The following is a 24323-nucleotide window of genomic DNA, read 5'->3' as shown; positions in this document are numbered from 1 at the left end:
GCAGCCCCAGAGACCCCTTAGGCAGCCACTGCCCCAAGCACACCCATGACAGTTTCTACGGTGACTTTATTCTCCTTCCTCCCCTGACTGGGAGACAGCAGCAGCGTCCGCAACAGGACCTGCCTGTTTGCTGAAGCCAAAGCCACATGCACTTGGCCCTCCCAAAGGATGCCACCTGCTAAAAATAGCATGACAGCACAAGCTTGGCTGGGTGGGCCTCACCAAAGTCAAAGGACAAAGCAAAGAGGTTATTCTCAGCACAGCCTTTTCTCACCGGAGCCCAAGGCACATCAGGGTGTGGCAAAAGTCACTCCACCTCCTTCCCCTTGGGAGGGACATGAGGAAGGGATGAGAAGGAGGTCCGTGGAAGACTGAACTGGCCTTCAGATCCACTGTCCCAGGCCGAGGCTGGAGGAAAAGGGGTGGGCATGCTGAGGACTGGGCTCCAGCAGATATGTGGCCTCCTCCAACAGAGACAGACCAGGCTACACCCAGGCAACAGCCTGTTGAGGGCCAGGGAATGGGTCTCATGACCTCCATGTGAGGTCTGACAGGCCACATTATTATTAGCCAAGGAATGAGTGACTTCAAGGTTGTCTTTTCAAGCAGGTGACTGAGCTACACCGTGGCCTTCAGAGCAGCTTTCCAGGCCCTCAGGCACAGCAGCCTATCCTACGAGGCTGTCTTAGTCATTATTCGTGCAGCTCTAAGGCACTGGACGGTTGCATAATTCGGAGCTAAAACATGATTTTGGAAAGACAAAGTAGGATCCTGAACTTGTTTCCCGTAAAACAAAAATATCCTGTGAAATGGATTACAGATACCTCCCTCATAGGGCTGTAATGAGGCAGACAGGACTCAAAACACCGAACAGCCTGACTCCATTTGTGAGATGAAGTATTTTAATCTCCTAAAAACTCAGCTTCATTTTCCGGATGAGGATGGAAGGATATCACAGGGCAGTAAATAAGAAATGGCCTCTAAGCATGGAGCTGGAGAGAGAACCCTGATCTGAGTCCAAACCAGCCTGGGTCCAGGGATCAGCTTAGCTTTCTCAGGGCCTCAGTTTCCTCCCACACAAACTAGAAGTACTTAACCTCATAGGGTTGAGATAAAATAAGAAGGGAATACACCTGATCTTGAACAACACAGCTTTAAACAGCATGCATCCACTTGTATGCAGATTTGTGGATATAGTACAGCCCTGTGTTTTCTCTCTTATTATTTTCTTAATAACATTTGCTCTTTTCTGGCTTACTTTATTGTAAAAATACAGTATACAATACATATTACAAAATATGTGTTCACTGACTACCTATGTTCCCATAAGGGTTCCAGTACACAGTAGGTTCTTAGTAGTTCCGTTTCTGGGGAGCCAGAAATTATACATGGAGTTTTTTAAAAAAATTTTTAATGTTTATTTATTTTTATAAGAGAGAGAGCGTGAGCAGGGGAGGGTCAGAGAGAGAAGGAGACACAGAATCTGAAGCAGGTTCCAGGCTCTGAGCTGTCAGCACAGAGCCTGACATGGGGCTCGAACTCACCAGCCGGGAGATCATGACCTGAACCAAAGTCGGACACTTAACTGACTGAGCCACCCAGGCCACCCATACATGGATTTTTTCACTGCCCATTGGTCCCCCTAATCCCCATGTTGTTCAAGGGCCAACTATAGTTTGAAAAAAACCCTCCTAAGATGCCAGGTATACAGTAGGGGCTCAGTAAGTACCTGTTATGCACCCTATGCTTTCTGGCTGGCTCCAAGAAAAGAGAGCTCTCACATCATATGCCAAAGGTCAGTCTAGCAGGGTTCAAACTAAGCATGCCCAGAATTAGATGAGAGGGTATCTGGAAATAAAACTGAATCCCCAGAGCTAGCCCCAGGCCAACACTTCAGAACACCCCCCCAGTGTCCCAACTCTCCCCAATGCCCTCTGTAAAAACAGGTCTCCTAACCCCCAGACAGATTGGAGGGGCAGAATGAAAAGGATGTTTGTTTGTGCCTGCAAATCTGGTTCAGCACTGGTCACACAGCAGAATCCTCAGGTCATCAGGTGGGTGAAGGACTAAGTAGCAAATCTGCTGACATCTGAAGAACAAGGACAGTGAGCACAGGCCTTAGACAACCAGCAGGGACCTTCATGATAATAATATAAACAAGTTCTCAAACCAAAAGGGCTTTCTGCCCCTCCTGCTTCATGCTTCCATCCCCAGACTCCTAAGCTCCTCTCTAGAGCTGTTTCATAATTGATCACTGCCCTCCAAACTGGCAGACAAGACTTGCTTCTTTTTTATTCATTTTCGAGAGACAGACAGACAGACGGAGACACAGCATGAGCTGGAGAGGGAGAGAGAGAGAGGGAGACACAGAATCTGAAGCAGGCTCCAGGCTCCGAGCTGTCAGCACAGAGCCAGACATAGGGCTCGAACTCATGGACTATGAGATCATGACCTGAGCCGAAGTCGGACACTTAACCGACTGAGCCACCCAGGCGCCCCCAGGACTTGCTTTGTAACATGCCGTGGAGAGAACTGACAAATAATTTGTCACCAAAGCTGTTGGATTTGTGGACTACAGAGGACTAAGCCCAAACACATGATGCTTTATAAGGTGAGGCAATTAAGCACTAAGACCAGTGCTGTCCAACAGAAACTTCTGTGATGGTGAAAATGTTCTAGACCTACACTATTGTCCAGTATTGGCCACATGAGGCTACTGAGGACTTGAAATGAGACTAACATCACATTTTTAATAATTTAGATTTTTTAATTTTATTTAATGCTTAAAAGTTTACATTGAGCCAGGCACACATGACTAGTAGCTGCTGCACAGAACAAGGCAGCTCTAGACCCTCTCTCCTAAGGATAAGTTTAGGAGATAAGAATAGAGATATAATAAAAAATAAGGGGCACCTGGCTGGCTCAGATGCCAGTGACTCCAGATGTTGGGGTCGTGAATTCGAGCAGGGTGCAGCAATTACTTAATAAACAAAAACTTAAAAAAAATATTTAGCACAGTAGCACCTTAGATCTAAAAAGTACTCGAGATGCACTTAAACAATGGACTGTGGCATTTTTTTTAGTCTTTGACTCATACTATCCATGGAGCCATGCATCCTACCCCAAACACAGCCCTCCCCATACACAATCCTGCAGACACCTCCACCTTGCAGCAGCCCAGAGGCACTCTAGACTAACTCCAGGGCTCCCAGGAGCAGAATCTGAACACCTCTTATTGATGTTGACCAACCCTCCTTTTACCAGCGGAAGAAACAGAGACCCCAGAAAGGTCTAGAACCACTGCTGGGTTTCAGCCCTGAAAGCTGCACCCAGTCCTCACCCCCCAATCCAGGGCTCTTGTCAGCTAAAACCAGTGGTGAAACAAGCCTTGTGAGCCCTCAGCACTAGACATTTTTACTTCCAGAACTCACCTGGGGCTCTGCTCTGTTCCTAAATGCACGGGCTTCAGTAAGTCCCAGCTAAGTGAAGGCAGCCAGCCAGTATTACCAGATGGGTACAGAATGTTTACTATCAACTTGTGCAAACTACCAAACCAAGCTGTAGAAATAGCCAAATGGCCAGGACTCGGACAGAACCATTTAGTAGGAGGAAAAGAAAGTTAAGGAAAAGAACTCCTTGAAAGCTACTTATCACTGAAAGCCAGTCTTCAAAATGCTACATGATAACACACACTCCTTCACACTGCAACAACCTGCTTAGAAAGCAACAGAAAGATTAGGAGAAAAGCCCACGGATTTGACTATTCCTTGGTTCTTCTCACAAAAGTCCTCCAGAGAACCTAATTTAAGTGCAAACCCACACTTGTCAGTTTCTCTACCCCTCAATTTGTATTTTGATTAGCCATTGAAACAATCCCGACTGACCTCCAGCTTCACCCTCCTCAATTGTACTCAGAGGTGTGAGGATTAAAGGATTAGGGAAGTGTTTTCCTGTAACTCTACCAGCACAGACAGTAACTGTCAAGGAAAAGGCATCCTCTCAATTTTAGTTCCCACATCCCCACTAGTTACCTCTCCAGCCAGATTCTGTCACTACTCAAAATATTGTCATTGATCATGTTTTCCACAGCCCAAGTTTGAAATCAGTATTGGAGCCAGCAGGTTGGCTCTGTGGAGTGCCACATACAATGGGTACTTAATGTTAAATGATCATAAAGGTGAAACCTGCATGAGGCATTACACCAGAAAGGGCTGTGGAGAAAAGAACTTGCTTCAGAAAGCAAAGTTAAAGATTAAAATACATCCCACGCAGATCGGCAACTCCAGTAGCAGGACATGATTTCAGTGGGACAAGGGGCTCAGAGGCACCCTGCCTCCCCAGAGCAGAGGAAAACAGAATGGCAAGCAGAAGGTATTAACTCATACGCTAAACTGTTGACTTCCTCACAACAGCACAACAGACCAAGCTACAGAGAGGTCCTCTCTTCTAGACTCACAGAGAAGATTAGGAAGGAGTGGCCTGGGGAGAATGGGCTAGAAGGCACCAGCTGGCCAGGCACAAGGAGTGCCTGCTCTTCAAAACCCTGAAACCTGCACTCGACCAAGTCATGATGTGGCAGGCTAGAGCCAGGAGGCGGGCAGCACAGTATCGGAAAACCAATTTGTTTTCCTTCCAACCAACTTTTTAGGTCAGAGGCTGGGGGGGGGGGGGGGGGGGTTGGTACTTTTAATAAAATCCAAATCACCCAAGTGATTCAAAAGAAATTTAACATTAATCTCACAGATTCTTTTGGAGGGGAAAAAACAACGCTCGAACAGCCATCATGAACCAGGCACAGTGCCCAGTCTCAAATAGTATCTCAATCTGTCTTTAGGAGGAGAGGGAACACTGTAAGGACTAAAACTAGCCTTCACCCACAAACGATGGCCATGGCCATGGCCAAGGCCTGGGTCCGATGCCCAAGAATAATTTGGATCACCAGATAAAGCAAAACAAACTGCTTTAAAATACTGATGATCAGCAACCTTACACTGGAGATCTATCCACTTGGCACCTGAGCAGGCCACTTTGAAGGCAGACACCTACACAGTCACCCTGCAGTGGCCAAGTGTGAAAGTACTTCCTAGAAATAGTTGGGAGGAGGAACTGATATTCATACAAAAGGCTCCAGAGACTCGGAGATGGCTCACTCAAGGGCTTAGATGGGAATCAGTTCGAAGCAAATTTTGGGCCATCACCTAGCAATGTGCATGACAATTGAGCCAATTTCATTCAGGTAGGCACTGAAGCTTCAGAGATTTGTACATCTGTAGGATCAAAAGACCTGCACTACCTAGACCCATACTTCTGAGAATATACCTAGGAACCCACAAAACTAGTTAAGAGGTGGAAGAGGTTAAAGTTCAACACAAGTCAAAAGCCTCCACCAAGATAACTTCACTTGTTTCCAGTGCCCAGAAAGTCTTTTTTTATTTTTATTTTTGTAATCTCAATACCCAATGTGGGGCTGGAACTCAATACCCCGAGATCAAGAGTCGCATGCTCTGTGGACTGAACCAGCCAGACACCCCTCAGAAAGTTTTAAATAATCAGCAGGTGAACCACTGAATGCCAGGAACAGAGAAATTGGGCAAATAACAGGTCTTACTCATGCTATACCCTCTACTCAACTCAAAGCTGCTCTGTGCCTTTAAGAGCAAAGGGGATGGGTGGTGCTTACTAAGAGTCCAAGATTTGCTTTCTGAATAGAGTTTAAAAAAAGAAAAACTAATTTGGGAAGGACTGGGTTACAAGAGCACAGTAAGGTTACTAGTTGCCAGAATTAATAGCTTTTTGTGAATGATATTCCTTGATCAGTAATTGCCACAAAGGGGTTGGGGGTGGGGAAGTGGATAGCAAGCCAACAGATATGACAATACTAGGTGTCCAGCAGCCCAGATTTCCCCGCAAGAGATAAATTTAAACACCAAGTACCCTGCCCTTCAGTAGGAGGAGGACAGCCAGTTTAACCTAATTGCTCTGCCCGTACCCTCTACCCGGCTCCAGCGGCCTCCACTCACACCTGGAGAGAAGAGCACCGGGTTTGTGTTAGCGGCGGCCGTGCGGCAGAAAGGCGCCCGCCAACCTGGGCATCTCTGCCGGAGAGGAACATCTCGAAACGCCCAGAGCTTCCAGCACTCCCGGTTCGGTTCGGCACCGCCCACTACCAACAGCGCCTTTCCTTCCATAAGCCTCACTAGGAGGGGCATAGGGACGGACTGTACCCTCGGGCACAGAACTGTGGAACTGGTGAGAGCCCGCCCCGGAGGCGTTCAGACCAGTCTCCCCTAGCACATTCTGACCCGTAACCCCGAAACTAGCCTGGTCCCTCCAAACCTCGGGCCTAGCGGGGAGGGGTGCCGGCGGAGTGGGACACGTGACCCACGCGCCCCCGGGCATGAAGTCAGCGGGCACACAGCGCCGGACAGCCTCCCCCTCTCCGGACACCCTTTGAAGGGGCAGCAAACGCTAATCCTCTCGAGACGCCAAGCCTTTGACTTCGGGGGCCCTAACTCGGTTTGAACGGTCCCTCCCCCCGAAACAAGGTTCCAATCACCACCGGTGTCCTAGCCCATCCTCCCGGTTCCACAAACCAAGCCTCTTCCCCAGGTTCCCCGCACTGAACTCTCAGGGGCTAGATTACCAGCACGGGTTTGCTGCCTCCCGGCCTACGTGGGGAGCACCCCAGCGCGAGCTAAAGGGGCCCAGAAGTTGGGGAAGGTTCCCGAAGTGACTCCAGCCCTTCAGGAGGAAGAAAGGGGTGCCCGCGGGCCTCGGGGCACCTCCTCGCCCTTATGAGCACCTGGCCCTGCCCACGACCCGCCCCGCCGCCGCCTCTCCCGGCTGACTTGGGTACACACGACCTTTGAAAAGTAAACGCGTGTGGGGCTGGGCGACCTTGGGTGGGACGCACTCGGGTCTGTCTCACGGGAGGGTGTGCGCGCTCCGGGAAAGTTAAGCCGCAGAGGGGTGCCCCGAGCGCCGGGTCCGAGACCACCGACCCAGAGGACGGTGACGCGTGTGGGGGGCACCACGCGGCCGCAGAGCACGGCCCCAGCCGCGCACACGCGATCTGTCAGCAGGAGCCCGCGGGCAGACAACCGTGGCGGGGGAGGGCGAGGGGACGCGCAGGCGACGGCAGGGAAAGAAGGGCCTGCTTGACAGCAGGCGGCGGGCCGGAGCCCCTCCGCACACGCTCGGCGTCCGCAGCCCCGGGCCTCCGGGACACCTGGAGCGCGCGTCGCACACCGCACCTGCACCCTAGACTCTCCTTCACCCGACGGCGCCGCCCTCGGGGCCCTGGCAGGTGGTCCCCTGTCCAGCCGCCCCGGCGGCCCCAACTCACCAAGTCCTCCGCGACAGTCGGGAGGCAGAGTCCTCGCCCGCCGCCGCCGCCGCCCCCCCACCCCCGGGCCCAGACGCCCAGCCCCGCTGCGCCGCGGCCGCTCCCCCACGTGCTTGCCCAGGCCGGAGGAACACAGAGACATTAAATACTGAGAACGCGCAGCTACGTGCCCGCTGCGCGACGCAGGCCCCGCCCCCCGCCCTCGTGCCCCCGCGCCGCCTCACTCACCTGCGCGTGCGCGCCGCCTGGCGCTCCCGCCCGCGCGTCTCCCAGCTGCGCCAGAGAGGGCGCGGTCTAAAGCGCTCCACCAACATCCCGCAGCCGCCGCCCGCAGCCCGGCCTCGCTCGGGCTCTCGCGAGAGGAGCTGTAATCTCGGCGGGGCTGGGAAAAGAGCCCTGGCTGGCTCTCGGGCGGCGCCGCGGAGCCTCCGCGGTCTACCCTGCGAGGGCAGCGCGGGGTCCCCTGCGTCGGCTCTGGGCCGTCTCGAGGCGTCGGTTAGACCATCTGCCTGCCGGGTCTTGGAGAGCCCGCTGGCAAAGCGGGGCAGGGCTCCCCTTGTTCCCGTAACCGTCAGTACTTTGTAATACATAATCAGGTGGCCATTAATAATGGCTCAGGAATAACTGCATAACGGGGAGTACCTGGCACTACTCAAATGCAACTTTTTTGCCCATTTTTCACAACTTGGTGATGTTGCACTGAAACACTTTCCTCTAAATGGGTTTGGTTTTTGGAAGAATTACTACGAAGCGGTGGTCACTATGAGTCACTAACTGCCAGGAAACTTGGGAAAACAAATTGCCACCAGGCAAGTGGACAGCATGGGGTCGCAGCTGGCCAGGCCTGCTCTCAGTCTTAAGACATGGGGACTTTAAGTAAACATTTGGGCAAAATTTAGAAAGGAGATCATATTAAGAACCAACCAGTGAAATTACTTGGGAAAGGTTTCATCTTCATTGGTGATCAAAATGTAAATTTAAATAACAATGAGATACCGCTTACCTATTGAGTTTTAAGTATATACATATATATATATTTTAAGTATATACATATATAGAGAGATATATATATACACATATATGAATCCCAATTGAATGCTGCCATCAGTATTGTGAAGGAAACAAAGAGGAAGTTGAAATAGGAAAGAAACAGCAAAGTTTTATGGTTCCAGAAGGCCTAAGGTAACATTTAAACTGAAACCTACCAGATAAGAAGGAGCCAGCCTTGCAAATAGTATTTGGGAATAAGAATTGGGAAGTGTTCCCAGCAGAGGCAACTACACAGGCAAAAGTAGGAAACAGCTTTTGGTGAACGGAGAAGATCAGTATGGATGGAATATAGTGGGGGCTGGGGTCAGTGCAGACATGGAGGAGGGTTTTTTGTGGGGAGAGGATAAGAAAGCTAGATCAGCTTATAAATTATAGTAAAGCATGGGTTCTCTTCTACTGTGCTCAGCCCCAAAGCCAAGCATGCTGCCACCTCAGCGTCTTTGCACTTGCTGTTCCTTGCAACTGAATATTCTGCAGCACTCTGCAGAGCTCACTCCCTCACCTCTTACAAGTCCTTTGCTCCATGGTCATCTACTCAGTCTCAGTGAAACCTTCCTGGTCTCCCTATTTAAAATTGTAATCACACACACACACACACACACACACACACACACCTCTGTCCCTCACCCCTTATTTTTCTTCATAGCACTTATCACTGTCTACATACTATATACTTCATTTATTCACAAGAGGAGACATTACTGAGAGCATGGCACATGGAGGGCATTCAATAAAAAGGCATTTAGTGAATGGATGGGGAAGCCATTAAAAAAGGTTAAGTAGAGAGCGATATAATGTCATTTCTGTTTTTAAAAAGGAACTGAAGGGGCGCCTGGGTAGCTCGGTTGGTTAAGAGTCAAAATTGAGCTCAGGTCATGATCTCACGGTTCATGAGTTCAAGCGTCGGGCTCTGTGCTGACAGCCCGGAGCCTGCCCCGGATTCTGTCTCCCTCTCTCTCTCTACCCCTCCCCCACTCATGGTCGCACGTGCGCCTCCTCTCTCTCTCTCTCTCTCTCTCTCTCTCTCTCTCTCAAACATACATAAACATTAAAAAAAAATTTTTTTTATGGGAGCTAAAGGGGCACTGGGGTGACTCAGTTGAGCGTTCTCATGGTTCCGTGGGTTGAAGCCCCTCCACTGGCCCTCCGCTGACAATGTGGAGCCTGCTGGGATTCTCTCTCTGCCCCTCCCCCCCTTGCGCTTTAGCGCCCTCTCTCAAAATAATATTTAAATACATACATACATACTGCTGTTAAGGGAGTGGAAGACCAGTACAGACTCAGGGACACCAGTAGGGAGGCTGGTGTCAGTCTCAGTGGGCCAGTTGAGAAATGGTACTGGCCTGAGCTAAGAATCATGGCAGTGGGTATATAGAGGCTGCGTTGGATGCGGTGTATCTTCTGGAAGTAGTAGCAAGAGGATTACTTCACTCATGTTGTTGGGGGTAAGGAAAAGGGAATGATGGATGATGCTTCCTCGGGCTTGAGTCACCATGTTAAATGGGGTACAGCTTACTGAGACGAGGAAGATGGGGGCAGTGAATCACTGGTTTCACTTTGGACCCGCTGAGTTTATACTGCTTTTGCGACATTCAAGTGGAAATAAGTAGTTAAGTTGTATGTGCAAACCTGGAGCTCAGAGAAGTGGTCCAGGTGGGAAAACCAATATGTATTGAAAATCACGTCAAAAGTGGATATTCTAAAGAAAGACAATGAATGCCCTGGTGGTGGTGGAGGGATGGAATGTGTACAGGAAAGAAACTAAGAGAATGGTGTCCAGGCAGTTATGTCCTGAAAGCGTTGGTAGGAATAAAAGGGGAAGAGGGAGATGAGACTGTGAATGTGTCTATGAGGAGGGACAGAAAAGCAGCGTTGAATGAGATCAACGTGTTAGTCCTATCCTGTGTGTGGGCACATGAGCAAAGCCTTCCAGAACAGGAGGAATGAAGGAAGAAATGGAGAGTAACTGGAATACTAGGGAAAGTGCAAGATACAAGCCACAGCGAGAAAGCTGAAAACACAGGATTAACTATAATCACAGCCACAGATCAACCCAGCAGCTGGGGCTGAGAAGGAGGCAGCCACAAGGTCAGGGCAGTGCACGGGTCACAAGGTGGCCCTAGTATGAAATTAGAAGGTGGGAGGAATGAGAAGGGAGGTAATCCTAAAAACTTAGCCCTGAGGAGAAGAGGATGACTTGATCAGGCTGAAATTTTAGCCTCAGCTCAAAATGGACAGTCTGCTTTAGGCAGGGATTTAAAGCTAGGATGCACAAAACAGCTTCAAGGATGTCTGTGAACTCCCTGAAATTGCTCACATGGTTTTGTAAGGATGAGGTTTTTTTCTGTGGAAATAGTTATGGATAGCTTCTACCAGATTCTCTAATCCTGATGTTAAAAAATAATCATAGAGGGGCATCTGCGTGGTTCAGTCAGTTGAGCATCCAACCTTAGCTCAGGTCATGATCTTGCAGTTCGTGGGTTCGAGCCCCGCGTCGGGCTCTCTGCTGGCAGCTCGGAGCCTGGAGCCTGCTTCGGATTCTGTACCTCCCTCTCTCTCTGCCCCTCCCTTGCTCATGCTCTGTCTCTCAAAAATAAATAAAATGTTAAAATAATAATGATGATGATAAGGATAAGAATCTGGTAATGGAACAAGACAGAAGGTAACACTGTATCTTTAAAAAAAAAAAAAAGGAATATGTCAGTCAGAAGGAGGAAGAGACAAAACACCCCAAGGAGGCCAAAAAAAAAAAAAAAAAAAAAAAAAAAAGCAGGGAGTAGGTAGTATCCACTGAAGAGAAAAAGTACCCAATCCAATATAATCAACACTGCCCTCTCTGGGAAATGGAAATGGTCAGATCAGAGCCCAATGCTATTATTCATTTAAATCCTGTAACTCTAATCCTAATTCTGAATCCAAACCCGCCAAGCAACCTTCTGATAATTCTCTCCCAAGGAGACATGGCTGGACCTGTGGCAGGTACTCGTCCACCTTACCGGTAGCTTTTGGTCATTGCAAATTACACAAGTGGCTGTCGTGTTTTTTACCTCTCATATGCCTTTGTGAAGGTTTGTTGTTTGAGTTAGCTTTCAGTTCTGGGATGCGAACACAGTGGAGTTTCTGAGTCTGTCATAAGGCTGAGTAAGGGCCATGACAACTTTCATCAAAACATCATCAATACGTCATCTTGTGAGGCTTTTTTTTTTTTTTTAAGTAGGCTCCACACCCAACGTGGGACTTGAACCCACAACCCTGAAATCAAGAGTCATGTGCTCTACTGACTGAGCCAGCCAGGGGCCCCTGTGGGGCTCTTAAAAAGTCAAGCAGTTGTCTTGTCCTGGCAGCACATCCACCACCTTCAGGGGGCACATGTTTCAGGAATGCCCTGCCTTTCCTACAGGAAGCATCTGCAGAAGGAACTTTTTCAGGGCCAACATGTATGAACTGTCTCCTTCATGGGCGGTCCAGTGAAGGAGTGTCCTCACACCTTCACTTTCACTGGATAAACGAGTGCAACTAAACCCCTCCCATTCTCCACCCGTTTTGCCCCAAGCCCAGGTGTGTCTACAGAGAAGAGTAAATGATCTACTCCTATAGAAGTCAATAGAAAGAGTTAGGGAATCATAGTACTCATAGCTGATACTTAATGAGCATTTCAATGCCCAGCACCGTGTAAAGTACTTTCTCCTTCGCACAGCCCCAAATACTAGATGCTCTTGTTATCGCATTCCCATTCTACAGCCATTACCCATAAAAGCCCCACTGGCAAGGTTTTAACCCCAGAAATCTGACTCGGAGCCCGTGGATTAACCAACTCACTTCAGTGCTGCCAGAGGCAGACGAACAGAACCAGCCAGCAGTTTTATATAAGAACATGTCTACTTCATGTTTGAATTGTGCCCCCTTAAAAAAAGATGTGCTGAGGGGCGCCTGGGTGGCTCAGTCGGTTAAACGTCCGACTTCAGCTCGGGTCACGATCTCGCGGTCCGTGAGTTTGAGCCCGCGTCGGGCTCTAGGCTGATGGCTCAGAGCCTGGAGCCTGCTTCCGATTCTGTGTCTCCCTCTCTCTCTGCCCCTCCCCCGTTCATGTTCTGTCTCTCTCTGTCTCAAAAATAAATAAAACGTTAAAAAAAAAATTAAAAAAAAAAAAAAAAAAAGATGTGCTGAAGTCCCAACCCCAGCACCTCAGAATGTGCCTTTATTTGGAAATAGGGCTGCTGGGGATTTAAGTTACATTGAGGTCATGCAGGAGTAGATTCGACCCCTAATTGCAATATGACTAGTGTCCTCAAAGAAGACAGCCATGGGAAAATGGAAAAGGCAGGGAGAACCCCATGTGACAGCAGAGGATTGGAGTTAATCCATCTGGAAGCCAAGGAACGCCAAAGATTGCCAGCGCACCACCAGAAGTGAAGAAGAGACAACACTTCTCCAACACCTGGATTTTTTTGCTTCTTCCCTCCGGAACTGTGAGACAACAAATTTCTGTTGTTTTGAGCCACGCAGTCTGTGGTACTTTGTCCCAGCAGCCCTAAGAAACTGATACAGTAGCTTTCTCCCTTCACCCCTTGGAAGCACAGATGGTAAAAGGGAATGTGAAGTCACTCAGCAGGTGACGAAAGGGGGCTGTCCCCTTACTCCCCTCTGGACCCAAGGTGTCCTGGCTTCCCGGGGCACAGGCTCCATTCAAGTGGCTATCATGAAGTGCCCAGGCTCTGGCACCATTGCCACCACATATTTCTTGGGGATTTTTCAGCTACATATTTAAGATCTTGATTCTGGGGACGCCTGGGTGGCTCAGTCAGTTAAGCATCTGACTTCCGCTCAGGTCATGATCTCACGGTTCGTGGGTTCGAGCCCCGCATTGGACTCTGTGCTGACAGCTCGGAGCCTGGAGCCTGCTTCGGATTCTGGGTCTCCCTCTCCCTCTGCCCCTCCCCTGCTCGTGCTCTGTCTCTCTCAAAAACAAACATTAAAAAATTTCTTTTGTTAAGATCTTGATTCTGGCTCTGTTCGGTGGGCCCCCTGCTGGGGTATGGTTGGCCATTATTCAGAGCCCCCTCCACTCTTCCCAGCTTCTTCCAATGGCAGTTCCATTTGGAGATAGAGCCCAAGAAACTCTGTAAACCGCTTCGAACAGAGGGAAGTTGTACCCAACACCAATTTAGGTCCTCCGACTGTAGCCAAGCTCATGCATATAGAGAAGCAATTAACTATCAGAGACTGTTACCTACTTCATTTTATTCCGTGGGAAATATTTCCTTCTGGGTATTTCTTTCCCTCTGGGATCCTCCCAGGAGCCCCCCTGGCCATGCTGCATGCCTGCGTAGGGATGTTTGAATTGCTTGGACCCTATAAGAAAACTGCAGTGAGCCCTCTCTGGTAAGGTTTATAATCTGTTGTGCGGTGTTTCTTTTGTTAATTTGCATACCTTTTTGTACACCATTGCAGCTGGGATTGTCTGAAAACAGCAAGATCTAGAAGTCTCAAATAACTGCGGGGGGTAGGAACTTCAGTGGGAATGAGAGCTGTTGCCAAGGGGACCCACCTCTAGGAGCGACAGGGTAGAGCACCTAACAATATGCGAGCTCAGACACTGCGCCCAAATTTTCCATTGCACCTAACCTCTACACACCCTCTGCAACTTCTCTGGAACCATTTTCTTGCTCTATCGATACTGAAGCCTGGCAAGTTTCTGTCTTCTGTGCAATCAGGCACTCCAGTTTCCTACAAAGTGACACGCTCTACCCAGGACTGTCACTAGCCCCACAGTGGCACTGTGCAGATTAGGTAACGAGTGTCCTTTCCCCCCAGACAGGCACAGCTCTGTGCCAGGCTCCATGGTGAGCAGAATGCACTAGCACAGACTGGATTTCAGGCTCCACTTGCCCTTGGGCTAGATACCCTTGTGCAGGACACAACCTGCATAACCTTCCATGACACCCTTGCAGTTGGGGGTGACTCCTAACAGAACTAGTGCTGTCTACTAGGTCACAATCAGCCAATCAGACCTCCGGGGGTTTTGTGCACCACACTGTAATGGCTTTATTCATTTAACCACTGCCAAAGCCTAAGCTATTGCCTTGTTCAGCACAGGGGTTTTCTGCTTGTTTATTTTTCTTTGGGATTTTTTGTTGGGGGGGGGCATGTTTGGTGTTTTGGTTTTGTTTTGGGGTTTCTATTTAAGATTTTATTTTTAAGTAATCTCTACACCCAACATGGGGCTCCAATTTACATCCTTGAGATCAAGAGTCACATGCTCCACTGACTGAGGCATCCAGGCGCCCCTCAGGACAGGTATTTAAAAACCAGTGGCAGACATCTCCTTTGCTGTCCTGCCTGCTGCTCGCCTGCAGTGTACTCAGTAAACTTCTACGTCCTTGGTTCTGCCCTGGGTGGATGCTTTCGCTGCCATACCGCGGGCCTCCACCCAATCAGGTCGTCCCACAGTCAGTGGCCCTCGTGGGGACCCCTGCCGGGACTCTCCCTGGATTCTCCGTGAATTACTCAGGACTTTTTCTCGGTGAACCGACTCTAGCCCTCCTTGGGGGAACTGACAACCTCTGGCTGAATTTACTCCTCAGTGAGGATCCGAAGACCCAGGGGAACCAGCCGCACCACCCTGTCCCCTCTTGCCCTTCCAAGGGATCCTTCCCTCCCTCTCTTTTCTCTTTCCAGCCCTTCGGCAGCCTAACCCGAGTACTCCTCAGACAACTGAAAGTCTGCGGCTGAACAAGTAAGGCTGTCCTCTCCTCTCCCACTCCGTCCCCCTGAGGCCTCCGTTGCCGGTGTGCCGTGCGATCTGCAGCGGCAGCTGGTCCAGAGTGCATCCGCACATGTTACAGACTCGGATGGGACACTTCCCTGAAACCACTGACTCCGGGCCACCTCGCTTCTTTCAGCCCCCACTTTTATCCTTTGCTCCCGCGGGTCTGGCTGCCATCTTGATCTACAGGCAAAATACGTTGCTGCGGGCCCGAGTGAACCCAACATGTCTGTATACAAACGATGACTCCACAGGGGTTCTAGCCCATGCCATCAGAGGTCCCCTCCCCCTGATCCCCATGGACCTGGCCACCAGGGAATTTCCCTCAAATCGCCCATCAGCATGTTAATCTCATACCGTGCTCTGGTCTCTAACTCCCCAGAACCCCTGATCGACCCACAAGTTTGGGTGGGGACAGGCCCACCTCCCACCCCACCCTGCTCAGGGCCAGCATGAAGCATCTACTGAAGACGAGACCTCCACCCACATGTCAAGGATCTGCCATGCTCGACAGATGTAGAGAACGCAGAGGCCACTTTTAGGCAACAGGCCTGAGCAGCGGAAACCCAAGGAAGGCAGAAGGGCCTGCATGACCACGGGGCTGAGTGCAAACAGGATCATTAGGCTACCTGCCTCAAAATAGCCACAGGCCCTGGCTGGCCAATGGGCTACTTAACTGGGCACAGGTACCAAAAAAGAGAATTTCCATATGTTCCTGTACCTTCTCACTCACCCCCATCACTATAGCACCACCCCCCCAACCTCCTGGCAGACAGTCTCTCCTTTGCTGTCCTGCCTATTGCCCCTTTGCTGTGTATTCTATAAACTTCTATCTCCTTTTAAATAAATACATAAATTGACAAATAAAATAAAAAACACTTGTAACCTCAAGTAACGACCTAGCCTCTCAGTTTCCCCATCTGTGAAATGAGGGTAATAACAGGACCTACTTCATGTGATTTACGTGAAGATCGAGATAATCCATATAAAATACTTTGCATAGTGCAGAGCCCAAGAAATAAAAGCTAGTATTCCATTTCAAGTGCTTTTATTGAGAGATCAAGAGCAAGTCAAGATTCAGTCAATAAACATGTATTAGCGATTATTCTGTGCCAGGCCACGTGTGAGGTGTTGTGGTTCACCAAGGTGAATCTCCCCAATCTGGTAGAGGAGGTAAAGGCCATGGGCAGTGGGGTCGGTGCTGTGACAGAGGTAAGTACAGAGGTGGGATGAAAGGTGGTAAATGTCAGTGAGTTTCATTCTTCTTGAACATGGTAGATAAGATAGTTGAGCAGGGGCAGAATACTGTCGTTACTAGTGTTCTTGTAAGGTAAGGTAATGTCACTAGTAGATTTGGAGATATTTCTTCCACCTGTTATGGGAACACCCAACAACAGACCTCTAGTATTGCCTGCCCCTCCCTGAAAACCTCAGCAATTATGCCAGGGAGTTGGGGAATGGCTTTGCGAATTCGTTCAACCTTTTGGGAAGCAATTTAGTAATCATTAACAGACTCACATAAAAAAAAAAAAACGTTCATATACTTTGACCCAATAACTAGATTTTCAGAAAATTATCTCAAGGGAATTCATTTAAAAGAAAAGCAACATACCCATCAAGTTCTTCATTGCCATTTTCTCTGGAGGACTATAAATAGAGAAACAGGGGTGCCTGGATGGCTCAGTCAGCGGAGTGGCCAGCTCTTGATCTTGAGGTGGTGAGCTCGAGCCCCACATTGGGTGTAGAGATCACGTTAAAAAAATAGAGAATCCGCTTAAGTGTCCAATAGTAAGGGAATGGTTAGTTACATTATGATACAAACAAATACCTTCTGGAATATTATAGAAGTCCCCAAAATAACAATTTGTATCACTATATGATAGCATGGAAAATTTTAGAAATAAAATGCTCAGTGACAAATTCAGAATTCAAAAATGTCTCTATGTGAACAAGGACTAGAGCCAGACGTGGAAAGATTTTTTTTCATATGTTTGGGAAGTGAGTTTGGAATTAATTTATTTTCTTTAAAAATATTTTTTATTAGGGGCACCTGGGTGGCTCCATCGGTTAAGCGTTTGACTTTGGCTCAGATGGTGATCTTGTGATCCGTGAGTCCAAGCCCTGTGTTGGGCTCTGTGCTGACAGCTCGGAGCCTGCTTCAGATTCTGTGTGTCTCTCTCTTAGATGCTAGAGAATAAATTGTAGTGACTTTAAAAGAACAAGTCCTTAATCTTCTCCCTGCAGATCCTAATTCAGAGGGGCTCAGGTAGGGCTCAGCTATTTATATTTTTTCAGAGCTCCACACATGATTTTGATGCACACCAGGGTGAGATCCACTGAGATAGAGACTTACATTATCCTTTCAAATGATCTAATAAACACTCTGATCAGAAATAGTAATACAAGGGGCTCCTGGCTGGCTCAGCACTAGAGCACGTGACTCTTGACCTTGGGATCATGAGTTTGAGCCCCACATTAGGCGTAAAGTTTACTTAAAAAATAGTAACACAAGGAAGATTTACATAATTAAAACTTTTCCCCCCTAATAAAATATGTTCCTACTTGTGGGCCTTTTCTATTCCCATTTATTTAGTTGTACTCTGATAAATTTGTAGTCTTTGTACATAATCCAGAACACAGAAAAGACAGCTTTTGAAAAACACACAGGGTTCTGTTCAATGTAAGGGAAAAAAACATGGCATAAGAGCTGACGACCTGGGGTTCAGCAGGAAGAGTAATAGAAGCAGAAAAAGAGCTCATCTCCACATCAGTCAAAACATATTGACAGGATTTAGGACAACCTCCCACTGTGACCAGCTGTGGACCTTTCTCGAGGAATAGAAGTAGTGGGTAGTCTCATGAGATTTAATAAGCATGTTTTTCTTTTATAATGCTGGCATTAGCCTATATTGAGTGATTGTTAAAGACTGAAAAGTAGAAACCGAAAAAGCCAAATAGAGCCTGTTCTCCCCAGCTTAACTTCCAGAAAATATAGTGAAAAATGACAGTAGATTATTTGAGAAAATCCTGGAATTAAGCAATTTTCATGATGACTGGGTTTCCTAAGACCATTATTTCCCAAAGTGTAGTCTGTAAAAAGTAATTCCTCAGGAGACCGGAAGATATTGCTTGAAAGGGTGTTTCATGATGAAATAAATTTGAAATACATGATTTAACCAAGTTAGAAAGATTTCTTTGCAGGACTTCTCAGAGCCTTTGTGAATTTCCAAGACAAGAATGTAGTATGAAATAGAAAAACCTTATACTGGTGGATGAGCACACTTTGCAAAACGCTTCCATAGACCAGATTTCCAGTAAGAGTTAAATAAACGTTAGTTGTTAAAGCAAAGAAAATTAATACAGGGTATTTTGGTCCTAGGTTTATATTATTTCATCTGGATTTTTCACCTAAAGAAAATTAACTTTCATGTGAAAATTAGGAGATAATACATAGAAAATTCAAGAACAAATTGAGGGTTGCTGGAAGCGAGGTGGGCAGGGGGATGGGCTAGATAGGTGATGGGTATTGAGGAGGGCACTTGTGATGAGCACTGGCTGTTGTGTGTAAGTAATAAACCACTAAATTCTACTCCTGAAACCAATATTACACTATCTGTTAACTAACTAGAATTTAAATAAAAATTTGGAGAAAAAAAATACAGGAAATTGAAGAGCCTCTCCAGATAAACTCTTAGAACTGATGAGAAAGTTCACTAAAGTTTCCAGACGTAAGATCTTTACACCCACCCCAAAATTGCTTTCCTATATACCAGTAGCAAATAATTAGAACATTTAACTTTAAAAATACCACTTATAGGGGCGCCTGGGTGGCTCGGTGGGTTGAGCATCCGACTTCTGCTCAGGTCACGATCTCATGGTTCATAGTACGAGCCCCGCATCAGGCTCTGTGCTGACAGCTCAGAGCCTGGAGCCTGCTTCGGATCTGTGTCTCCCCCTCTCTCTCACACTGTCTTTCTCTGTCTCTTAAAAAAATGAATAAACATTAAAAAAAAATTTTAATGCCATTTATAATAGGACCAAACTCTATACACTATCTAGGAATAGGTGTAACAAAATAGGATCAAAACTACTATGGAGAAAACTTAAAAGTCTTTATTCAAAGACATAAACGAATTCCTAAACAAATGGCGAGATTATACACCACGTTTGTGGTTGGCGAGACTCCAGCTTTCACTTCCTTTGATTCCTACTTAAAACTTCTATTTCTCTTCTACCCTTCATTCTTTTTCTTGTAATATGGAAGAACGAAGAAGGTCTCCACTCTTTCGTTGTCAGAATGTCTTCCACCCTTTCATGAGACATGTTTTAGAGCTCCATCTAAAGATGCCCAAGTAATACCCTGGGGACGTACAGGACCAGTAGAAAGGTCAGGGCTCAGAGAAGAGGTCACTGTTTGGTCCACCCAGGAAGCTAAACACATCCAGCACCGACATGGGATGGCAAATGCAAGCTCGCTGGAGATCAGCGGGAAGCCGTGTGGCTAGTTACTTTGTGGGTCGCTGTCAAGCATCTGGCAGTGAGTCTGAGGCCACACTATCAGTCTGTAGGGTCAGGGGTGGTAAGAAGAGGCAGATCGGGAGCAGAGGAGAGTGAGAACAAGCATCTATCTGCAACTATTCCCAACCATGACAGCCTTCAGAGGACAACGGCTGCTGCTTCGCTCCCACCTTCCAAATCTTATGCAACTTCCTCTTAGGGCCAGCGCCTACCTGGAACCCCACAGAGAAGAGGATTCTGGGAAACGGAGATCCCGCCTTCTTCAAACCGACACAGCACACATTGCCCTAACCTTTCTCCAGGCAGCCGCACATGGAGAACTCCGTGTAAAGGTCCTCCAGTAAAGAAAGAGAATCAGACGCTACCGTGCTTGATTTGTTGAGGGGTTCTGCAGCAGTCGGCCCCTGAGACACCAGCTGCTCTTCTCGCCGGGCGATTTTTCTCACACCCTTCCAGGTTCCAGCTCGGCGGCCCTCTCTTCTATACCTGAGAGCCCTCGATCCTCCTTTCGAATCTGCAGGCTCAGCCCCGTCACAATTTTTAGGACCCATCCTAACTTGGGAAGAGGAAGATGATGGTTGTGACGTCCGCTGCCCGGGGACACAACACAAAGTTAAATTTGCTCTGAGAGCACCTCTGGCTTCCTGCTCCTGTCCTGATCTCTGTCGGCTGGCTTCTGCCTGGCTCCCGGAGCCAAAAATGCCCTTTTGATGATCTGCTGAGCGTTCTCTCCAGGCCTCCCAGGACTAAGTCCCTGAGTCGCTTTTGCCCCACCAACCCCACCCCAGTCCTCTCTGAACGCCAGCGGGAGCAGAGGTCACTGCCGGCAAACGTGCTTTCCTGGTAGCAGCTCCTTCGAGTTTGATTTCTGATCGCAGCGAACCCATGACATGCTCGAGCGATGCTCCTCCCAGCCATTTCGAACCGTTACATTGTTTGTACACTGGTCTCGTGTTCTCCAGATGCAAAGAGCCACCTGCTTGTTGTACAGAGCCTGGTTTACCTTTCCATCTCCTTTCCAACTTTCTCTAGAATGTAACTTTCCCTTGATGACCAGCTTTCGTGGCATATTCGAACAACTTCTTCGTTGTTGGTTTTGTTTTGTTTTGTTTTGTTTTGTTTTGTTTTGCATCGCATCCAATTGGACTGTTCATCCCTTCAAGCCTAGCGCAACTGAGTTCGACGTTCACGTATATTTCATTTTCTGACCAAATTTCTCTTTACTTCCGTACCGGCATCAGCAGCTGACTTTCTTTCCCAAAGGAAAAAAATTGGGGTTATTGTTATCACCTAAGGAAAGTTTCCGCGTGCCAAATCACGAGCAAAGAACCAGAGTTATGGTGAGGTGGGACACCGGTCATTCATTCAACTAGTTTCCAGGTGTCATGTGTTTACGATGTTTGTCCTGGCAAAGTGACAAATGGCTGCATGCCACAGACCTTTGGGGTCACTCAAAAGCATTTTATGGGGCGACTGTGGCATCCAAGAGTACCAAGCCAAGGGTGTTAATTTATTACCTGTTCTGTCACTACCTTCTACCAACCTCTTTTCCTGTCAGATGACCCAGACACCTTCTGCCTTATTAAACAATTGCTTATCATCGATTGTCCTGGTCTCCAGATTCCATGTTCTGCCTGCAAACTGGACAGCTTCCCAGAACCCACACCTGTGGACTGCCTTCCCTGGGTATATCCTGAGTGGTTGGTTTTTGTTTGTCTGTTTGTTTGTTTGTTTGTTTGTTTCTGAGAGAGAGAGAGAGAGAGAGAGAGAGAGAGCACAGGGGAGAAGCAGAGGGAGAGAGAGAATCCCAAGCAGGTTCCACACCCAGTGTGTAGCCCAACACGGGGTTCGATCTCACAACTGTGAGATCATGACCTGAGCTGAAATCAAGAGTCAGATGCTTAACCAACTGAGCCATCCAGGTACCCCGTGTGTGTGTGTGTGTGTGTGTGTGTGTGTGTGTGTTTAAAGTAATCTCTAAAAAATAAAAATAAAAAAAAAATAAATAAATTAAAAAAAAAATAAAGTAATCTCTATACCCATTGTGGGTATAGGTCAAACTTGTGACCTTGAGGCCAAGAGTCACATGCTCTACTGACTGAGCCAGGCACCGCTGAGCAGGTACATGAAGTGCCAGGCCCCCACCCCTTCCCGTGTGCCTTCCTTCTTCAGTGCTCTGGTGCAGGTTGGCTAGGATGACCACCATTACCCATAATGCATTGGGCACTTGAGCACTGGATGTACTGACTCCTGGGAATAGTTTAAAATATCTCTGCTGGCTCCAGGGAAACATACCAAGAAAAAATAAAGGCATCTATGAGATATTCTGGATCATTAAATCATCTCATATGAGCCATCCTAAACTCTAACAAGTTGAGCAAGATTTTCACTGATCATATTATGGCCTTCAAATTAGGCTCCAGTTCAAATATATGATCCAATGTGACTTTTATGCACTTCACAGCTCATTGGACTCCCGTATAATCATTGCATAGAGTACATTTAAGTCCGTTTTATGGAAATAGTGAAGTCACACACTTTTATTGTTCTAGGTGATTACACATTTTATAATCTGTTCTCTTCAGGTGTATTTTTGGCCATATCTCTGACTCGTTCAGTGCCAGGTCCTTGGTGAAACCCACTGTCCCATTGTAATAGTATTCCTACGAGAACATGAAATACATATATTCATTTTTATACTCAATGGATATTTTAATTTTTTTAAAGTAGATTCCTTGCCTAATGTGGGGCTTGAACTCACAACCCTGAGACCAGGAGTCACATGCTCCAGCAACTGAGCCAGCCAAGCGCACCAAATATTTTAATTTTTGAATGATCCATTCTGCCACTGAGCATATGATGAGAGTTTTGCCTGATTTGTGCACTGAGTGTGTGTGTGTGTGTGTGTGTGTGTGTGTGTGTATAGCAGACAAGGAGGAAAGGAGCAGTGTGTAATAGATATGATCCTTGAAGGACAAGCTCTGTTCTAGTACTGATAACTGTGGCAAATTTCTAAATAGGAAAGGAAGGGAGGAAGAAATAGAGAAGGGAAGGAAGGAAGGAAGGAAGGAAGGAAGGAAGAAATAGGAAAGGGAAGGAAGGAAGGAAGGAAGGAAGGAAGGAAGGAAAAGGAAGGAAGAAAGAGAAAGAAATAGAGAAGGGAAGGAGGGAAGGAAGGAAGGAAGGAAGAAATAGAGAAGGCAAGGAAGGAAGGGAGAAAGGGAGGATGGAAGGAAGGAAGGAAGGAGGAGAAAAGGGAAGGAAGGAAGAGAGGAAGGAAAGGAAAGGAAAGGAAAGGAAAGAAAAGGAAGGAAGAAAGAAATAGAGAAGACAAGGAAGGAAGGAAGGAAGGAAGGAAGGAAGGAAGAGAGGGAGGATGGAAGGAAGGAAGGATGAAAGGAAGGAAAGAAGGAAGAAAGAGTGGAAGGAAGGAGGGAAGGGAGAAAAGAAAATGAGCTTGCTGGTTAGGACAACCTGAGCCAGGTTTTACCCCAAAGACTCAACATCATCATCTTCCTCTATTTTTCTCCTATGGAATTTCAGCCTATTCTTGCTCTTGCTCTGGACAAAATGGAGCCATTATTTCTTTCCCTGACCCTACTTTGACTGAAGACCCTGGCACCTTTCCCCTGAAGCCTCAGCCTCTCAAGCACCTGTGGTAGGCAGAGACTGCCTCAAGAAGATGTCCTATCTTAATCTCCAGAACGTGTGAATACGCTACCTTACATGGTAAAGGAGACTTCACAGATGTCATTAAGTTACAGATCTTGAGATAGGGAGATTATCCTGGATAATCTGTGTGGGCTCGGCACAATCACAAGGGTCCTTATGAGAGGAATGTGGGAGGGTTAGAGTCAGAGAAGATGCGGCTATGGAAGCAGAGGTCGGAGTGATGGGGCCATGAGTCAAGGAATATAGACAGCCTTCCAGAAGCTCAAAAAGGCAAGGTAACAGTTTCTCCAGAGAGCAGGCGGCCTGACAACTATCTTGGCCCAGTAAGACCCATTTTGGACTTCTGACCTCCAGAACTGTAAGAAAATAAACCTGTATTGTCTTATTCCGTGAAATTTGGGGTGATGTGCTACAGCATCAGCAGGAAACTAATACAGTGTCCCAGCCAGCATGGACTGGAAGGCAGACACGGAGGGGTTATTGAGAGCTTTCCTACTACTCGGTGTGGCAGCCCCTAGCCATATGTCACTAAACATGGCAGGTCTGAATTGAAAAGGACTGCAAGATAATATACCATATCTTAAGGACTTCATTAATATTTTGAATCCATCAGGTTAAATCAAACGTATCATTAGAAATATTTTCACTTGGGGCGCCTGGGTGGCTCAGTCGGTTAAGCGTCCAACTTTGGCTCAGGTCATGATCTCACGGTCCGTGAGTTCGAGCCCCGCGTAGGGCTCTGTGCTGACCACTCAGAGCCTGGAGCCTGCTTCGGATTCTGTGTCTCCCTCTCTCTCTGACCCTCCCCCGTTCATGCTGTCTCTCCCTGTCTCAAAAAATATAAATAAATAAACATTGAAAAAAATAAAAAAAAGAAATATTTTCACTTGTTTTTTTAATGTTTATTTTTGAGAGAGAGTGTGTGCATGCACGTGCGCACGCACACACACACACGAGTGGGGGAGGGGCAGA

At 47.5% G+C, this 24323-nt stretch overlaps 1 protein-coding gene across 1 annotated transcript in view; it reads right to left on the bottom strand.

The window, feature by feature from the left end:
- The window catches only part of AKAP1 (A-kinase anchoring protein 1), a 45070-nt gene extending 37669 nt beyond the window's left edge, over positions 1-7401 (bottom strand). Inside the window, exon 1 of the mRNA XM_049636490.1 lies at positions 7346-7401. The gene's annotated coding sequence lies outside the window, so the exon portion shown is untranslated. The remainder of the gene's footprint in view (positions 1-7345) is intronic.
- Positions 7402-24323: the final 16922 nt, after the last annotated feature.

This window comes from Panthera uncia, chromosome E1 (genome assembly GCF_023721935.1).
Source record: "Panthera uncia isolate 11264 chromosome E1, Puncia_PCG_1.0, whole genome shotgun sequence".
Taxonomy (NCBI): domain Eukaryota; kingdom Metazoa; phylum Chordata; class Mammalia; order Carnivora; family Felidae; genus Panthera; species Panthera uncia.
The sequence above is the reverse complement of the archived record's forward strand: the minus strand, read 5'-3'. Positions and strand labels throughout refer to the sequence as shown.